The following is a 21344-nucleotide window of genomic DNA, read 5'->3' as shown; positions in this document are numbered from 1 at the left end:
AATGCATCATATTCCACAATAAAGATTTTTGTGAAGTCTAGCATAGCTAAGACTGGTGCTTGGCACATTACCTCTTAAGATGTTCAAAGGCCTTCGTTGCTTCTGGAGTCCATGAAAATGCATCTTTCTTCAATAATGTTGTTTTCGGAATGCCTTCAGTCTTCATTCTTATTTGATGATATCCTGAACAAAGATCCAACTTGGTGAAGTAAATTAATCCATGCAATTCATCCAATACTTCATCAATGACAAGAATGGGAAATTTATCTTTAATATTGAGTTTGTTAAGCTCTCTATAATTTGGACACATGTGCCATGACCCATCCTTCTTGTGCATCAATACTACTGGAGCAGAGAAAGAACATTGACTAGGTTGAAATACACCAGCCTCTAGCATTTCTACAACCATATGTTCAATTTCACTCTTTTGGGCATACGGATATCTGTAAGGCCTGATGTTTGGAGGAACACTTCCTGGAATCAAATGAATAGAATGGTCATGATCACGAATATGTGGGAGGCCTTTGGGAGTCTCCAATACCTTGGAATGATTGTCCAAGACTTTTTCGAGATCTGGAGAAATAGATGATTTCGATGTGAGAACCTCTAGCAAACATAATTGTGCAATTATGCCTCATTTTTCTTTCTTTGGAAGCTTTTTTAGTCAGTTAGAGATGATTATCTTTCTCTATTTCCCTGTGATATCCCTTAATTCAGCTTCCTTTCCTTCCAAAGAAAATTTCATGAGAAGTTCTTGAAAATTAAAAGCTATTGTACCCAAGGATTGTAGCCATTGGACACCTAGTACAACATCAACACCACACATTGGAATGGAAATCATTGGGCTATTCAATACATATTCCACCATTTATAACTTGATATTATGGCACTTTCCAGAGCAATTTATGGTTCCTCTACTTGCAACCATCACTTGACACTCTAGCACTAGATATAGGAAGCAATTCAATTCCTTCGCTATCTTATAATGAATAAAATTATGGGTACTGCCTAAATCAATCAACACTATTACCTTTTTGTTCTTGATATTTCCTTCTATATTTATAGTTTGAGGAGTGGTAATTCTGGCCAATGCATTACAAAATAGGGTCAGATTCATTTCTTCTTTTTCGATGTGATATTTCACTTCTTGAACCTTTTTCTTCTTGATATGTCATTCTATCTTAAGAGTTTGGGGAGTCGTAATTCTTTCCAATGCTTTACAAGATATGTTCGGATTCATTTCTTATTTCTTTGGGGTTGGTTCCTAGTGTATGTCCTCTTCTTTTGATGTTTCTTGATCCTTTTCTTCCTCCTCTTCATAATCTATGTAAAATGATTCCTTCTCAGCACACTTATGACCTTTAATGTATTTGTTATCACAATTGTAACAAAGCCCTTTTACTCTTTTTTCTTCCAATTTTTGTGGTGTCAACCTTGTAGGTTGTGGAAGGCTAGGAGAAACAACACTTCCATATTTATAGTTGTGAGGGGTAGACTTCCTTATTTCCATAATTTTGCTTTCCACTTTTCTTGCCAATCTAAACGCCTTCTCTATGAATCAGGTTCCCAATGATGTACTTCATGTTGAATGTTATCTTTTAAAGTCTCTATGGAGACATCAATCCTATGCTTCTCTGGAATATCATTTTCCCTTATATTTAATTTTTGAAAGTCCTCAATGTGCTTTGCCATTGAACACTTTTGTTTGAGATTTAGCAACTGGCTAAAGAAGGTATTGCTCTCTGTATCCTCATAATGTGCTATCATTTCCTCCGTGAAAATTGACCAAGTAACAAGTGGTTTATGAGAACAAAGACCTTTATACCATAAAAATTGATCCGGTTCTAAATATGAAGATGCAATACTTACCTTTTGTAATAGTTGCACCTCATGTAGATCAAAATATTTCTCCCTCTGTGGTCCCCAATTTACCAAATCCTTGCCATCAAACTTCCTCATATCACCTTTTCTTGATTTTAGAAGCTTGATCTTGAAACGACTGTAACTCTATGATTTCATATCTCCAAGTTCTATAATTATGTCCTGCAGTAGCCCTCTGAGTGTTCTTTCTAACCCTGCAAGTCTAATCAAGATTGGATTCTGCAAGGAAGAGTTATGTCAAATCTCCCACAATGACCTGATTATAGATTGGTTCAGTAGAGCGCAATTGTACAAAGTGTCACATGTCACTATTTCAACCTTAGGACCTGTAACAGATACAAAAAAAATGACAGTTCGTCCTCTTTCTTCAACTTCTTATGAAATTTCAATCTGATGCTCAGAGAGAAAGTTATGACGATTTTCCCAAGGTCACCTATTTAACATGTAATTCGGGAGCCTGAAGAAACCCTCAATGTCTTGCACTGTATCTCCGAAAATATAGCGAAAAAGGATCTAAAATTTGGGCCCGAGCTTCACCAAAATTGCGGCTCAAGTGAATTTTAATTTTAGAGTCTGAACCTTTGCAGAAAAATAATTATAGCGAAAATTCCACGATGACCTGTTTGAGATGGAATTCTGGAGTTTTTCAAAACCCTAACTTCCTCAAATCATATCTCCACAAATATAGGGAGAATAGATTTGAAATTTTGACTCGAGGTGCAAAGCGATTTTGGCTCAAATGGGTTTGTGTTTTATCTTCTGAAAATTCGTAGCGACAAAATTATAGCGAAAATTCCACGAGGACCTGTTTGGAGCAGCAAAACCCTAGAATCCAAAGCTCTAATACCAAATGTTATGAAACCAACTCACAAAATGATAGAAATGATATATCAACGCCTTAGAATTCAGCCTCTTTGAGGGGGCGACCTCATTTACATTACAAAAATGAATAATTCTTGGATGATACAAATGACAAGACCTCCTTTCTATATATAGGAGTCTAATGGGTCATAATATAATCAGAGCCGACATAACAATAATAATGTAAGGGAAAAATAATAACAATAGTGGGCTTCTATGGGGCACAATAATAACAATATGGGGACTACATGGGCACAACAATATAATAAGGGGGACGCACTAATAACAATAAGGGGTTACACTAGTAGTATAGGGACCTAACATATTCCTAGGCCTAAGCAAGGGCAACCACCTCTGGGCTTTACCGAATATCCTTTCATTAACTGGTCTAGGATTCCTAGGCCCACCGAGGCACATAATACCTGGATTTACCGCAACCCACAGTCTGGTTCATGGATCATGAAGCCATGTGTTCTTTCTTTCGGAGATCTACCTCACTCAACTTGGAATCCATCCGGAAATCCAGCTCAACCAAAACATGATGATCCCATCACACCATGGTTATCTGGAAATGACAAGGCTAAGCTGAAAAACACTGTCACACCTGGAAAAACCCATTCCATAACAACAAAGAACCACGTGCATTACCATGCATGCCAAATATAGCAAGGAAAACACACATGCAAATTGATACCTGCAAAGAATCCTATTGTAGTTGCTTGATCTTGCTTGCTCCTTCCTTCCTCTTGCCTCCTTTGTCTTTCTTGATCCAATGCCAAAGTTCTGCAAGAAAACTCTCTGTCCAATAGTGAGAGAGAGAGAGAGAGAATAATGAGAGAGACCTAAAACTGAACTGATAAAAGCTACCAACTGATCCTCAAAAGCCTTTTTATTAATGAGGCATTTATTTTCTTCATTTTCCATTATTTTCCTTCATTTTCCTCCTCACATGCAACTCGTGACCTTTCACCTTCCTTTTCTCCTAATTTCCATTATTTTCATAAATAAATGTGCCAAAAATGTCAACTTTCCTTTCCAAAGCCTTAGTCATTGCCTTTGCCAATTTCCTTAGCCATAATAAACCAATGAACACCCACACTAGCATGTCTTACCCAACATTCATCTTGGAATAACTGTCTCATAACGTGTGGTTATTATTTTGCCTTTATTAACTTTTATTAGATGGAATTTTCACCAGGGCTAATACAGAACCCTCCCCCTTGGGAAACACCTTCCTTGGTGTTCAACCACACCTATACATCAGCAAAACTGCTGAAAAGAAAACATACTTCCCATTGAGCTTTGTAACATAGCTCGATGCAGTATTTACAATGATCACCTTGTTGAAAAGAAAACCAACATTACACCATAACAACATGACAACTATAATGAAATGACACACATACCACTTATTAGAGATTTATAACATAGCTCATGGTGGTATCTACATCCATATAGATACGTACATATACTGAAACATTAAACCAAAACATATGCCAAAACATATACCAAACATCATGCCAAAACTATTTTGCCTCAACTGGAAAATAATGAAGGATACATAGCCCACATCTGATCCGCCATCTCCTATGTAGCTTCATCGAGCCTAAATTTCTTCCACTGCACTTTAACCCATTCGATTGCTTGGTTCCGGAGCATAAGCACCTTTCTTTGGAATATACACTAAGGTTCCCGATGGAATTCTCCATCTGGTTCCACCTGCAATACAAGCCATTCAATCACATGATCAACATCTTTAACATAATTCTTAAGTAATGACACATGGAAAACATCATGGACTTTCACTGTTGGAGGAAGTGCAAGTCGATAAAATACTGGTCTGATCCTCTCAAGAATCTCGAAGGGTCCACAAAACCGTGGTGCCATCTTCGCACACGATCCAATCCTCAAGGAGCTCTTCTTTGATTTGATGTGTAAGTACACATGTTCCCCAACCTAGAACTCCTTGAACAACCTATTATGATCTACATAGTGCTTCTTCCTATCATGTGTTGCTTTCAAATCCTTCTTGATTACCTGCATTTCCTGCTCCATGTTTGCATCATGTCCAGTCTAATCAACACCCTATTAACCAGATCACTCCAACTAATGGGAGTATTACAACTCCACATATACAATTCCTCAAACAAACTCATCCTCAAGTATTCATGATACTCATTGTTGTAAGTAAACTCTACCAGTGGAATATACTCTTCCCATTTTTGATGTTGATGCATCATGTACATCCTCAACATGTCCTCCAATATCTTGTTGACCCTCTTAGTCTGTTCATCTTTATGTGGATGATAAGTTGTGCTAAGGGCCAACTCTGTGCCCAAACCTGCAAACAAATCCTTCCAAAACTTGGAAGTGAACTTTTCATCCCTATCTCACACAATCTTCTTTGGAACTCCATGCAATATGACCACATCCCTAATGAATACCTATGCTACATCACTCGATAAGAATGTAGATTTCACTCGAATGAGGTGCACTACCTTTGTTAAATTGTCCTCAGCAACCTTGTATAAAATTCCATGGAAATGGCCTTCCATTTCCATTCTAGAATAGCAATCGACTGTATCAGTCCACCTAGATGCTTACACTCTTCCTTCAGCTACTGATAATTTAAGCACCTAGCCACAAACTCTACTACATCCTTCTTCATATTCGACCAATAATAAAACTTCTTCATTGCGGTCAATGTCTTCTGATAGCTTGGACGACTTGAATATGGTTTCACATGAAACTCCATTAAGATCAGCTTCTTGATCTCATTGTTTTCTGGCACATATATCCTGTTCCTAAACTTGATCAATCCATCTGCCATGAGACAATAGTCCACATCCTATACACTTGCACTTGCAGCTGTACCTGTACCCGTGCTTGTACTCTGTTGTAACTTGTGCCTAAGCTCCATGTACCCGACATCCTCCTGACCTTCCTACAAGATCCTATCCTGTAGACCTATCCCATATGAACTCATAGATGCTATATGAGTTACCTGTGTTCACCTGCTAAGAGCATATGCAACCCTGTTCTCCTTTCCTTTGGATGTATCTAATCTCAGAATCAAACTAATTGATCATGGCCAACCATCTAGCTTGTCTATCATTTATATTTGGCTGGTCAAATAGATGCCTCAATCCACTGTGATCACTCATCAATACAAATCTCTTGCAGAGAAGATAGTGATTCCACATATTCAATGCATGTATGATCGCTGCTAGTTCAAGATCATGTGTGAGATAGTTCTTCTGATGCTCATTTAACTTCCGTGAATCATAGCATACCACTTGTCCATCCTACCTAAGGACTCCACCAAGTCCTTTCTTGCAAGCATTTGTACATAATACAAACTCTTTGTCTAGATCTAGGAACTTTAACACTAGAGCATGTGTCAACAACTACTTAAGCTGCTCAGAAGTGGCCTCACACTCCTCTATCCATTCAAATTTCATACTTCTCCTCTACAATGATGTAATAGAATAAGAAATTTGTGAGAAGTTCCTGATGAACCTTCTATAATAACCTGCCAATACCATGAAGGATCTCACCTCATCTACATTTCTAGGAGCTTCCCACTCCATGATAGCTCTTACCTTTTCTAGATCCATTGCTATGCCCTCCTTGGAGACAAAATGTCCCAAGTAATGTACCTCATTATGAAAGAAACTGAACTTGCTGAGGTTAGCATACAATTGATACTCTCTCAACAATCTCAAAATGCTTAGCATGTTCTTCCTCATTTTTATAATATACTAATATGTCATCGATAAACACAATAACAAACTTATCCAAATAAGCATGCAACACCTTATTCATCAAACACATAAAGATAGTTGGAGAATTAGTCAAACCGAATGGAGCTACAACAAACTCACACTGCCCATACATGCTCCAAAAAGTTGTCTTGCAAATTTCCTCCTATTTAATGTGTTCCTGATGATATCCGGATTTGAGATCAATCTTCGAGAATATTGTTGCTCCACTTAGTTGATCCAACAAGTCATCAATCCTCGACAACGGATACCTGTTCTTGATGGTCACTTTGTTCAACTGCCTATAGTTAATGCACAATCTGATAGTACCATCATTTTTCTTTACAAACAATACTGGTGCACCCCAAGGTGATATACTTGGTCTAATGTATCACTTTTCAAGCATCTCTTTCAGCGGCAACTTTAACTCTACCAACTAAGGTGTGCCCATCATGTAAGGTGTTTTTGATGCTATAGCTTCCCCTGAAACCAACTCAATAGAAAAATCTACTTCCCTGTGAGGTGAAAACTCTAAATATCTGTAGGAAATACATCCTGAAACTGTTGTAGAACTGGTACCTGCTCCATAGTGCCCATTTCCCACCTGCAAAACGCAGCGCCATATGATAAGCAGCTCAGCAAATTTCCAAACTAAATTTTTCTCTGCCATTGCACTTTCCCTCGGTTGTTTCTACTATATTATGTAACACAAATTTCATGTTATCATTATAAAGTAAGTACGTTCCAGTTATATATTGTCAACGATATTCCTAGCTTGTTGAATTTTCTTTCTAATGCAGTGCGGAGTTATAATATAAAATGTATTGGCCTATCTTTCATTCTTCATATACTACCACAACTTTTCCAATTATCTAATTGTGGATGCAGAAGTGGGTTTGTGTTTGAATAAGTAGAACCGGATAGTTGAAGCTTCTGATCGTGGAGGAACGCACCCTAACATTATTAAGGAGAACTGGTTGTGTGAGCTTGAAGAGCCCAAGAAAGGTTATGGTAGTTTAGACGAATATCATGTAACGAGGATACTCTAGGAACACGACTGGATGGAATTTCAAATGCAAATTTTCTCTCATACAGTACCTAGGAACTGAATGATGTAGCAAATTTTCTCTCATACAGTACCCAGGAATTGAATGATGTAGCAGAAGGTTTGGGTTTAAGCCTCAACGATCAAGAATGGCCTGCTGAGAAATTTGACAAACCATTGGAGGGAACCCTTGTGTATCCGCCTCCCTAGGTATGATGGTCAATCATGAGAGCTCCATTTGTTTAACTACCTTATCTCAAAATATAGTTGCGCATGAAAATTATGTTTACGATATCAAATAACTAATAAAATCGACGACAGCTATAGAAAACTTTGGTAAACAGTCAAGAAGCTAATTGGCTGGATGACTCGTTTTGTCTAGATTCTCATAATGGCAGTTTCCAATATGGGGGACTGATTTGATTTAGAAGGTAAAGATATAGTTTCTGCTTTTTGATCCCCTAATTAGCTGGTATAAAATATAAACTGATTCTCAGCGGATTGAATTCACCATTACACTGATTGTTTTTTGACTTTACAACTTCCTTTTATTAGATAACCAATCTAACAGAATATATTTGATATTATTGTATTATACTGTACACAATATTTGTCACATACCCATACGCAAATATATATATATAAATAATTTTTTTTTTTATTTAACTACTATAACCGCACCCATTCATTGGTTAACACCTTTATAGCAAAATGAATGCATTATGTCTATATCAATGCCATGGTTTTATATGCATGCCTGAACACGGCAATGTATAACATGGCAGGTGCACAGGGTATAAGTTTCCAGCTGTCACACCACTAATGAATGTTCTGGTTGATGTGTTAATCATATGGTTTGTGATCTTTACGCATATTCTTCGTATGTACCAAGGCGGTACTACAAACCTCTGATGGCGTCTCCTACATTGGCCAACTGGCAGTGACTTAAGGCTACCTCTGACAGGTCATGTGATGAGAACACGGTTTCTAGACTTAGGTTTTTCCCGCGCTGAATTCATGGATAAAATCGCCCTCATCAACGGTGCTCCGTCATCGGATGCAATCGACGGTGGACAGAGCTCCACGTTTCACCACTGCTCATCAGGGTTTATAAGGTTTGTTCTCCGGTTATTTCGAGTTTTTGTCTTTCAGTTTCATTCGTTTCCGCTCCTTATCCTTTGCTGCCATGGTTGCTCCTTCATTCTGCGCCAAGCCCTACACGATTTCAGTCTCATGCGCCATTCGAGAGGTTTTCCAACTGCAGTTGTGATATTACTGAATCGGTCAGGTGATTTCATTACCAGTTAATAGATTTGTTATGTTTATAGCCATTGATGATTTACGCCGAGTCCTAACTCACTTCTCTGGCTTGACAGGTTGCACATCAGGCTTCCGGCATCTATGGTTTCACGAGGAGTCTGTTCTGCTAAAGCCCGCCAAGTCTTTCACAGGTATTTACCCGAACCAAGGGCTTGTTTCATGGTTAGACTTTCTGGGTTTTGATTTGGGTTTGCCAGAGTTTTCTCTGTGCAAGAGCAGCGACCCCAACCTCATTTCACTTAGTTGGTCGCAGGTCTCGATGGACCTTACCCCTTATTTGGGTACCGAGTACTTCTGGAACCGCTTCAAGAATCGGGTCCCTCCCATCCATGGTGAATACCTCTGTCTTTTCTGAGGCCGGACTTCTATTGACTACTTACGCATGTATATGTATTTTCTCTTTGGTTTAAACACCGAAACTAAGGCTTATTCGGTGACTGTTTACAAACCCTGGTTTGAAACCAGTGGTCTAATTACTTTGTATCATATAACCCGTAAGCCGAGGGTTACTGTGCCTTTCTATTACAGCTATACAGTGTATTAATGTTCCTTATGAATGCGAAGAAGTGTCTATTATGCCGAGTAGGGTTTATATGTTTTTCGGCTGTGTAATATTTCCTTTTTCTGGAAACTTATCGTTTGGATTCTAACATTCATGTTTTAGTAACGGTGAAACTCTATAATGTTATCGCATTTCGCTATTTTTATGAATGATTATATAAATGATACCCTGCCGTGCCAACATTTGTCTCCATAGATGTATGGCGGTCTGGCTGAGGGTTGAACGAGGGTTATGTTGCCGCATCATCATCTGTTCCGTAGATGATTGGTTGACGGTTATGGCTCTTCATGAAAAGAAGTATGTAATCTGAGATATAAGTTTTCGTTTCCATTTACTTTGACTCATCGTATGACTATTTGAGGTTCTGGTTATTATGAACAGTCATTACCTTTCGAACTCCTTTTTATGCAGTATGTTACCATATTGTTTGCGGTATTATTGATGCGGCTCTGCCACTTAGTCCTAGACTCTTTTCTGTTGATATGTTGGTGTTATTTTTCCTCAATGTCAAACCCAGGTTTATTCCTAGGTGATATTCACAGTCTCTCTTTAACATTAAATTTTCCTATGAGCCACCTCTTACGGCTATACCGAATTCGGGTTCCGCATACTATACGTTCCTCATTGTTTTACTAATCTTTCGGTTAACAGATTATTCTTAAAAGTGAAGAGGGTATCCTAAACGCTGACTGCGTCTGCGACCCTTGGGGTCTTGATACCATTTTGATCTTTGTCTATCGTTTTGCATGAGGATTCCGGTCCTTCTGACTCGGGTATGCTTAAAGAGAAATGTAAACATTATCTGTTATATATAGACTCATTTATCAATACCTTGTTTCACTTGTTCCACGGTCACTGTATTCTTTTATCGAGGTTTACAGTTATACTATTTAGACTTCTCTTTCTTCGCTCATAATATATCAACCTTTTCATCTTTGGTCTTATGTTATAATAATGATACTGTATGGAGTTCTGTTCACATCTTTCCCGTCTTCTGGTATCTTGCAACGAAGAAACTGTAGACTAATACAGCTTCTTTACAGTATATCGTCTTTTAAACTGTCCATATTCTGTACTAGATACGTTTTCACACTATCTTTAATATTACAGAGATTGATACAGTTTAGACCTTTGACTGTCTTCTAACACAGTTTGGACCATAACTATCTATAAAAATGGTACAGATAATCACAGTTATTTTTCCAACTTCACAGATATCCTAACTCAAGAGGGTTCCGTTACTTACCTGGTTTCTTTCTGGTAAGATGGAATCTGGAACAGCCCTCCAGCCAAATCACTGTGTGATGCTTGTTTTCCTCCCAACCGTGAGACCAGTCCTCCAAGACTTGAGTCTCTCCCCCAAGCTTTTGCTTACCGGATCACAATCCTCAGTAAGCCAGCACTCTGTGCCTGACTATCTGGTCCTAACCAGACTTAGTCTCTCCAGGGTCTTTTCTTCCCTTTCTTTCTTTTCTTGCTCTGCCTGTCTCTACCAGCACACCATTCTCCATCCACCTTCTTCCTTTTTTTGTTAGGGTGCTCGCTGATCCATTTAACCAATGCCAAGAATTAGTTGTAACTGATATGTAATTTAAAATTACTTTTACGCAGGTTTGATTAACTGATTGGTAATTTAAAATTACCTTACGTGGGGTTAATCACAATAGGTATATTACATACTCCCCCCCTTAACAGGAACACCTTCCTCGGTGTTCATCTTTCGTTGGAACTTGATATTTTACTCGTGGTATTACCATCTAATCCACACAAATTGTGATCCTTTCTTTTTGAGATCAACGATTTCATTGCAAGAAAAGACGACAAACAAAATAGTAATGATATAGTTTTTAGAAATATCATTAGTTATAAGCATCAATAGTCATAATCATTCATAATTGCAAAAATATGCAACTTCTAATCGCCACCACCTGGCCCTTATTCATTCATAATAAACAATTCTCTGTGTCAACTTACCATAACTTACCATCTTATGCTTGAAAATCATGAATACTTTCATGTAAGCCTGTTAATAGAGGTTGGACAATTCTTCAACCTTCCATGGTAAGTAGTTCCTGCAATATATGACTAACAAATTCAACCACATTAGTCACTATGTTTTGAGTCAAATGAGACACTTTTGACTAGCAATCAATTGTGCAATGTTAGATGCTTTCTAAATCACAGTACTTTTACAAGTACTTAAAGAGCACTAACACTAATCATCAAATGATAAATCACTGCTCACGTGCACACTGAACGAATTCTCACTAGAGACACTCGTAAAGTACTTCAAGAAGTACCAAAAGAGCACCTAGCTCTCTAATCATCAAAACAGTCAATCACTGCATCAAGCAAGAATTGTCTTAGCTCCCACCAAGATGTTCACAACATTAATAACACAATAAAGGAGTTAACATTTCCATTTATTCTTTATTGAGCACTAAGCTCATTTCTCATTAAATGTGCATAACATATTTTACACAACTATATGTAAAATTCATTTTTAACATAACATATAGCTGATTAGTTAATTCCTTTAGCCATGAGTCCACATTGGACTAAAGAATTCCCAACCCATGGAAACTGGTTCTCACAACCAAATCGAGTCATTTTCACATCCAGACAGTTTCTTTGATAGAGACCTTACCAGGTCTAACATGGAATTCCACTGGCCAACCAGCTCAAGAATTCCAGGGAGAGGAAATCTGGGCAGACAAGTACCATCAACCCCTCCGGGCAGGTAGCTGCCATCAACCCAACTCCGGGCAGACAAGTACCATCAACCCCTCTGGGCAGGTAACTGTCATCAACCCAAGGCATTCCAGCCTTTCACAATCCGGGCAGACAAGTACCATCAACCCCTCTGGGCAGGTAACTGTCATCAACCCAAGTATCCACAACTGTCTGTCATGTTAAATTTCTCTTTTATTACTCTTTCTCATAGTAATTTACACAATGAACCATATGAACATTATCATTAGCATAACAAACATGCATGTATACCACGCATTTACACTTAACCCCCGACATGGGTCCACAACATCAAGTTTGATGGGAAACATATCCATCATCCACGTTGTATGCATGCAAATTTTCCAAATAGCATAATTCATGCATATCATATAACATCATTCTTTCTCATTTATAACTGCATTTCACATTGCAGCAATTTATGTGATGAGTTTTCTTGTTGCCATTAAGCTACCACTACTTAATTCCATCAGCAACGTTAGTTATAAATATGCATCAATTAACACGTATTCCATTTCCCAGAATGTTCATGCATACAATATTGTCATGTATAAAAACATATGCAAATACTCATTAATGTATAAATGTCAACAACAGTTGAGTTAATACCCTCAACATTCCCAATTTTGCCATAGTCTGTTGTTCCAATTCAAATCATCATTAACGGAGTATTATCTTACGTTTACTATGGCTAGCTTTATTCATGCATTGTTAGTGTAATTAAACATAATTTCTCTAACATACAAGAACATAGCTCTTATGTCCCAATGACTAATCTTTGTGCATACTATTGCTTATCATATAAGTCCTTCTTTAATGTATGCAACACTTATTCCCTTCACTAGAAGACCACCATCATTTCATATGACAAACCACATACCTCTTTCTTAAGGAAGTCATTTTAATCCTCATTTCTCTATCTCCCGATGTGAGGATTTCTCAAGATTCCCTTTCAAGAATTATTAAAGATGTCTATCTTTCGGCATAAAAACCAAGATACAAAAACAAGGTTTACTTATCCTTTATGCATCAATTCAAGCAATCAACCCAGCTCTTCCAACAAGACAATCTCTCCAAGAGATTATTATTTTCAAGGAAGCTATCATGACCACTGTCTCTAAGTACGCACAGTCTCATAATTCCAAAGTCAAAATAGCCACCAATATGCAACATGTGTTCTCCTAACACAATACTTTACTTTAATGCACATAGTTCCTTTCATGAAACAAGTAAGGATTTTGGTTCTTGTATGAACACTATTCTAATGTGTCTTTAAAGGAAAGAACCTCTATTTCCATTTTCAAGAACTCTCATAAAATCCTTTATCTTCATACATGAAGTATGCATACTCTTAGGATGAGACTATATTTGTGTATATATGTAATATACTCTTTCCTCAAGAAATTAGGGATAAATATCTATATGCCTAGAAGCACATCCTTAGTTATCTTTTATCATGCATGTAATGCATAATCATTTCACTAGAACTTAGAGACTAACTAGAATCATAATGCAATTAGGATATATATATATATATATATATATATATATATATTTCAAGAAGCTTTTATCAAATAAAGATACATATTTTAATTCAAGCAAACTTGGCCACCTTCCATGCTATGTTCTCAGGACATTTATATACCTCATCCTCTTTCTCAAGAAGATACTTGGCTATATTTAACAAGGATTTTATAGACCAGAGACAAGAATTTCACACACAAGACTCACGTGGAGTCTTTCTAATAGGAACTACCTATTTTCTTTACCAAGAAAACATACAAGATAATCAATCCTTAACTGCATGCCTTAACACATTTTCTTTACCAAGAAAATCTATAAAAGAACCATTCTTTTATTGCATGCATTCAAATACTGTCTCTACTAAGAAATCATATAAAACATTCATACGTGTTCTTCAAGTAAGTGAACAAGACACTTATCTTATCCTTGGATCAACATGCATAACTAACAAGTTATACCACCCCTACCGGAAGCAATTGCTCTACTTATGCAATTAGAAGCATAATCTCCTAAGTGTCACACATGCACTAGAGCTACCATTTGGTGCTATATGCAACAACTATCATAACACTACTATGTGACCATCTCAGAATAATGAGTTCAAGGAGACATTATGAAAATCATTAACATTAATACTCTATAGTTATCATTTTCCAACTCCTTAAGCATGGTCAAAGGAATACTCATATGCACATCGAGCGCTTATCTAGTCATCCCAAGACTTAGAGTCTTCCACGAGATTCTAACACTCAAAGCTTGCTTTATCTGGTCATCACCAGACTTAGTGATTTCTTTTTCCCATCTCCGTCTGTCCCTACAGCACGGTCTTCTTCCTTCTCCTTGCTTCCTTTTCTTTTGGAAGCATCTATGGTTGGGGAAGGTAATTAGAGTTTACTGACAACTGTATTAACACAGGTAGTCTATTTATGAATAATTATCACATGTAATTATACCCTGAATGGGTCCTAGAAATGTTACCCACTGAACATGCCTCTACCCTTAACTTCACACTGGAATGCAACATGCACAAGGAATCCATCATTCCCATAGTAGAGATAAATTCAACCATCATTTAATCGAGGCTCCAATGGTTTTTGTCTCCCAACAAGTAATGATTAACATCAGCACATACCATGCTAATGGATTTCAGTCAATTAGAGGGTAATCATCATTAGAACTATTAGGACATAAGCATATACTATTCATCATGCACTCTCATGGTGAATAAAATTAAGACTCTTCTCATAAACAACTAGAACTATAGCACAGAGAGAGTAAGAATCTTCACACACACATTCCATGCATGTGACATCAATCAACTTTACTTGTTTACGAATTGTAGCAATCTTAGTCCAATTCAATTAATGCATATAAGTTCTATGGGTTAGTCATACAACACTAACCAATCTCAACTACCAATCATCTTCATGTATCCATGACAAGGCTAAATCAAAAGTTAGTTATGACACTCAAGTCTCGCTGCTTGACCCATTGCATGTTTTTTTTTTTTTCCAATATCTAAAGGGGTTCTTCTAATGTCTTTTTTTTGTAAAACAATTTTTTTTTCATCCTATTCAAGGATGTTTCCCCTGATTTATATTCATGCATTGGCCTATTAAGTTTCGTTCATTGTAATTTCAATCTAGTTCAATATATGCATTGTTGTTATTGCCATATTTGCAAATCAAAAGTTGGTAGTTGATCGTCACTTCCTCACTGAGTGTTCAATATTGTTCTTAAGTGCGACAAAAGTTCATTGTCTTTTATCCTCATCAGGAATCCAACGTTATGAACGTAGTTATGCAACAACTTATCACCCACTTCTCAAAGAAGTTATAAACCTGAATCACACCTATCATGCCAAAAGTAGTGTACGACATAAATGAATATGCGAATGATTAAACTCATACCTGAGTTAATGCCTACTGATGGTGTACTTCAATATCCTATCCGCTTACCAATTCCCAAAGGCGCCAATATTGCAACCTTTGGCTCTGATACCAATTGTCACATACCCATACGCAAATATATATATAAATAAATTTTTTTTTTATTTAACTACTATAACCGCACCCATTCCTTGGTTAACACCTTTATAACAAAATGAATGCATTATGTTTATATCAATGCCATGGTTTTATATACATGCCTGACCACGGCAATGTATAACATGGCAGGCGCACAGGGTATAAGTTTCCAGCTGTCACACCACTAATGAATGTTCTGGTTGATGTGTTAATCATATGGTTTGTGATCTTTACGCATATTCTTCGTATGTACCAAGGCGGTACTACAAACCTTTGTTGGCGTCTCCTGCATTGGCCAACTGGCGGTGACTTAAGGCTACCTCTGACAAGCCATGTGATGAGAACACGGTTTCTAGACTTGGGTTTTTCCCGCGCTGAATTCCTGGATAAAATCGCCCTCATCAACGGTGCTCCGTCATCGGATGCAATCGACGGTGGACAGAGCTCCACGTTTCACCACTGCTCATCAGGGTTTATAAGGTTTGTTCTCCGGTTATTTCGAGTTTTTGTCTTTCAGTTTCATTCGTTTCCGCTCCTTATCCTTCGCTGCCATGGTTGCTCCTTCATTCCGCGCCAAGCCCTACACGATTTCAGTCTCATGCGCCATTCGAGAGGTTTTCCAGCTGCAGAGGTGATATTACTGAATCGGTCAGGTGATTTCATTACCAGTTAATAGATTTGTTATGTTTATAGCCATTGATGATTTACGCCGAGTCCTAACTCACTTCTCTGGCTTGACAGGTTGCACATCAGGCTTCCGGCATCTATGGTTTCACGAGGAGTCCGTTCTGCTAAAGCCCGCCAAGTCTTTCACAGGTATTTACCCGAACCAAGGGCTTGTTTCATGGTTAGACTTTCTGGGTTTTGATTTTGGTTTGCCAGAGTTTTCTCTGTGCAAGAGCAGCGACCCCAACCTCATTTCACTTAGTTGGTCGCAGGTCTCGATGGACCTTACCCCTTATTTGGGTACCGAGTACTTCTGGAACCGCTTCAAGAATCGGGTCCCTCCCATCCATGGTGAATACCTCTGTCTTTTTCTGAGGCCGGACTTCTATTGACTACTTACGCATGTATATGTATTTTCTCTTTGGTTTAAACACCGGAACCAAGGCTTATTCGGTAACTGTTTACAAACCCTGGTTCGAAACCAGTGGTCTAATTACTTGTATCATATAACCCGTAAGCCGAGGGTTACTGTGCCTTTCTATTACAGCTATACAGTGTATTAATGTTCCTTATGAATGCGAAGAAGTTTCTATTATGCCGAGTAGGGTTTATATGTTTTTCGGCTGTGTAATATTTCCTTTTTCTGGAAACTTATCGTTTGGATTCTAACATTCATGTTTTAGTAACGGTGAAACTCTATAATGTTATCGCATTTCGCTATTTTTATGAATGATTATATAAATGATACCCTGCCGTGCCAACATCTGTCTCCATAGATGTATGGCGGTCTGGCTGAGGGTTGAACGAGGGTTATGCTGCCGCACCATCATCTGTTCCGTAGATGATTGGTTGACGGTTATGGCTCTTCATGAAAAGAAGTATGTAATCTGAGATATAAGTTTTCGTTTCCATTTACTTTGACTCATCGTATGACTATTTGAGGTTCTGGTTATTAAGAACAGTCATTACCTTTCGAACTCCTTTTTATGCAGTATGTTACCATATTGTTTGCGGTATTATTGATGCGGCTCTGCCACTTAGTCCTAGACTCTTTTCTGTTGATATGTTGGTATTATTTTTCCTCAATGTCAAACCCAGGTTTATTCCTAGGTGATATTCACAGTCTCTCTTTAACATTAAATTTCCTATGAGCCACCTGTTACGGCTTTACCGAACTCGGACGTTCCTCATTGTTTTACTAATCTTTCGGTTAACAGATTATTCTTAAAAGTGAAGAGGGTATCCTAAACGCTGACTGCGTCTGCGACCCTTGGGGTCTTGATACCATTTTGATCTTTGTCTATCATTTTGCATGAGGATTCCGGTCCTTCTGACTCGGGTATGCCTAAAGAGAAATGTAAACATTATCTGTTATATATAGACTCATTTATCAATACCTTGTTTCGCTTGTTCCACGGTCACTGTATTCTTTTATCGAGGTTTACAGTTATACTGTTTAGACTTCTCTTTCTTCGCTCATAATATATCAACCTTTTCATCTTTGGTCTTATGTTATAATAATGATACCGTATGAAGTTCTGTTCACATCTTTCCCGTCTTCTGGTATCTTGCAACGAAGTAACTGTAGACTAATACAGCTTCTTTACAGTATATCGTCTTTTAGTTTTGTCGTTAAACTGTCCATATTCTGTACTAGATACGTTTTCACACTATCTTTAATATTACAGAGATTGATACAGTTTAGACCTTTGACTGTCTTCTAACACAGTTTGGACCATAACTATCTATAAAAATGGTACAGATAATCACAGTTATTTTTCCAACTTCACAGATATCCTAACTCAAGAGGGTTCCGTTACTTACCTGGTTTCTTTCTGGTAAGATGGAATCTGGAACAGCCCTCCAGCCAAATCACTGTGTGATGCTTGTTTTCCTCCCAACCGTGAGACCAGTCCTCCAAGACTTGAGTCTCTCCCCCAAGCTTTTGCTTACCGGATCACAATCCTTAGTAAGCCAGCACTCTGTGCCTGACTATCTGGTCCTAACCAGACTTAGTCTCTCCAGACTTAGTCTCTCCAGGGTCTTTTCTTCCCTTTCTTTCTTTTCTTGCTCTGCCTGTCTCTTTTCTTTCTTTTCTTGCTCTGCCTGTCTCTACCAGCACCCCATTCTCCATTCACCTTCTTCCTTTTTTGTTAGGGTGCTCGCTGATCCATTTAACCAATGCCAAGAATTAGTTGTAACTGATATGTAATTTAAAATTACTTTTACGCAGGTTTGATTAACTGATTGGTAATTTAAAATTACCTTACGTGGGATTAATCACAATAGGTATATTACAATATTCCTATGACTTTCTCCATTTTTTGGCATTAGAGAAGGCAGTTTCTGGTGCACCAAAACCGATAACGGAGAAGCGTCACACATTTATTTTTATTCACTGTAACAAAAGCTTCATTAACCTAGCACCCTACGAGATTGTTGTATATTTATATCTATTAAATTGAAAAAAACAAAACCGATATCTAACATTTTGTATATTAACTACATAGTATTCCGCCTCTCATCAATTTTGATTAAAAAAAATCATATTAGTTATTGAACTTCTGTTCAAGTTGAGATTCGGGTTCTGAAGTATAGAGTGATGGAGTGAGGCTTTGTATAATAAATTTTTAAGGCGACATAACACATAGCTACACATAGCTATAGGATGGCAATCCTCCCATCCAACAAAGATATTTGTAGAGAAATCTCTGTGATTCAAATAATTTACTATAGATCTTCCTTCCATTCTACCCAGCAAAGATGGGTTGTATGCAATGTTTTTAAAATAATAATATTTTATCTTATTTTTCTCTGATGGAAATTGTTCACATATTATAAGATCAGTTCGTGTAGCCGTCTACTCAAAAGTGGTTGCGAAACGAATGAACTTGCAAATTTAACCCTGAATAACACGACATATCCCCAATTGATATTCACAGTAAATTTGATATTAATGTTAACTTAAAACGGTAATCAACATCATTTTGAATCACAATTATTCAAAAGAATTTAACACATATTTTTTATTATTTATAAATTTAGTTTCACTAAATATTAAAATAGGTTTATTTTATTTTTTTACGGTCAAAATGTGTATAAACTTTCTTCAGTTTAAAATAAACATCGTAATTATGGATACTAAAAACTATAATCTATAAATAATTTTATAGATAATAAAATCAAAAGTTCATTTTAAAATTAATTATATTTTGAAAATTATTTTATTATCAAGTTAAAAATTAAAGATTTTTGTCAAGGTAAGATTTTACTGATTAATTTGTCCAAAGTAAAATTTTACTGATAAATTTGTAATTTAAAAATTCAATTCATATAACTATATAAACCAATTTTATTGTTGTAGATACACCTGGTTAATTCAGAACACACCGCGCAACCGTCAAAACCCAGGGCACTTCACGAAAGACAAATTACAACATGGCCTTCTCAATGGCCAATTTTATGCTAAGTGTTTAAGCTGTAAACATGTCAACTATATATAATATAGATACTTTTGGTTACGAAGGGTATTTATTCTATTTCTTAGGGTAGATAATAAGCAAGTTGAAAGCATAGTTACCAAGTTCGAATTCGATTCGATTCGATACGATAAAAATTCGAATGAAAAAAACTCAATTCGCAAAAAATTCGATAATAGCACATCAGAAAAATTGTTTTTTTTATTAAATTTTTCTCAATTTATTTTGAATTATGAATATTTTTTATTAATTTTAAATAATATAATTATCTAAAAAATTTACTATTTATCTTTTCTCTCCAGAACATTCTAATATCAATTTTACTTTCTATTTTGCTCTGCCTTTTTAACTTTTTATTTTTCTTATTTATATATGCCATAAACTCTATTTATTTCTATTCATAAAATCTTATAACAAAGAAAGAATAAGCTACTTTCACTTATTTTCTGTTTTTTTTCTAAATCGAAGATTGAAAAAACAGATTTTTCCTAATTTCACTGATATTTTCAATTTTTATTTTCTCTATTCGAGCAAGGGAAATTAGAAATGTTCTCTAATCGATAGAAATACTACCAATCTCACCCTCCTTAATAATACCAAGTCCACGTCAGTTCTATGAACCAATAGCCAATAATCTCAAAGTATATAGATGTTTGCATGCATTTGCTTATATATGAAGGCGATTTGTAATAGTCTCGTAAAAAGAGCAAATGGCGGGCTTATCAGTCTCCTTTCAGCAAAGTAAAGACTAGTTTCCTGCCCTACTCGAGGTCTTGCGCTTCAGAGGGCGGGCTTATCAGTCTCCTTTCAGCGAAGTAAAGACTAGTTTCCTTCCCTACTCGAGGTCTTGCGCTTCAGAGGGCTAGGTGTAGTAGTTTAGCTCTTTGATTATAATCAGATTTCATATTCAGATTACCAATTACAATGGCAAAGTTTCAACCTCACACTCGTAACCTCGTATGAGCCCCTCCGGTCGTAGAGATGCAATATCAATGGATACCACTTCTTGCTGACGCTCAGGGGAGTTCGCTTATGCTCAGCTATGAAAGTAAGTTTTCCGTCAGTTCTATTATTTGGGAGAAGAAACCAATCACCGAACCGAATTTAATCGTATTAATCACCGAACCGAATCGAACTGCCGAATATTCGAATTTTTCAAGCCGATTCGGCCGAATTTGGTAACTATGGTTGAAAGCCATGTATGTGTTGCTTGTCTTTTTTTGTTTGATAATTAATTTAGTTAGTTCGTAGTTGAAAAACATGACTTAATTCTCGATGTTTTGTGGGTTGAATAATTGTGATTAAGTTTGATTAAAAAAATAGCATGTATTGATGTTTTGATGTTTTGTTGGTCGAAAAATAGTGAACCCTTATTCCAGAAGTTTTAGAAAATACTAGAAAATATCCAAATTAATAAATATTAGAAAATACCCAAATTAATATCCAAGTTGGCGGAGAATCTTCCTG

The 21344-nt window shown here is 36.9% G+C and overlaps 1 long non-coding RNA gene across 2 annotated transcripts; it reads left to right on the top strand.

The window, feature by feature from the left end:
• The first annotated feature begins 16086 nt into the window (after nucleotides 1-16086).
• Nucleotides 16087-17591, top strand: LOC149147305 (uncharacterized). 2 transcript variants are annotated; one of them, XR_016263368.1, is made up of 3 exons: nucleotides 16087-16380; nucleotides 16474-16548; nucleotides 16671-17591. It is a non-coding gene; the product is annotated as an uncharacterized LOC149147305 (long non-coding RNA). The 2 variants fall into 2 exon arrangements; XR_016263369.1 differs by having other exon boundaries at nucleotides 16143-16385; nucleotides 16671-17586.
• Nucleotides 17592-21344: the final 3753 nt, after the last annotated feature.

This window comes from Pinus tabuliformis, chromosome 9 (assembly GCF_031772625.1).
Source record: "Pinus tabuliformis cultivar Carrire ecotype Pingquan chromosome 9, CPIR1, whole genome shotgun sequence".
In the NCBI taxonomy this organism is placed as follows: Eukaryota; Viridiplantae; Streptophyta; class Pinopsida; order Pinales; family Pinaceae; genus Pinus; species Pinus tabuliformis.
Note: the sequence above shows the minus strand (reverse complement) of the source record. Positions and strands in the feature narration are given on the sequence as shown.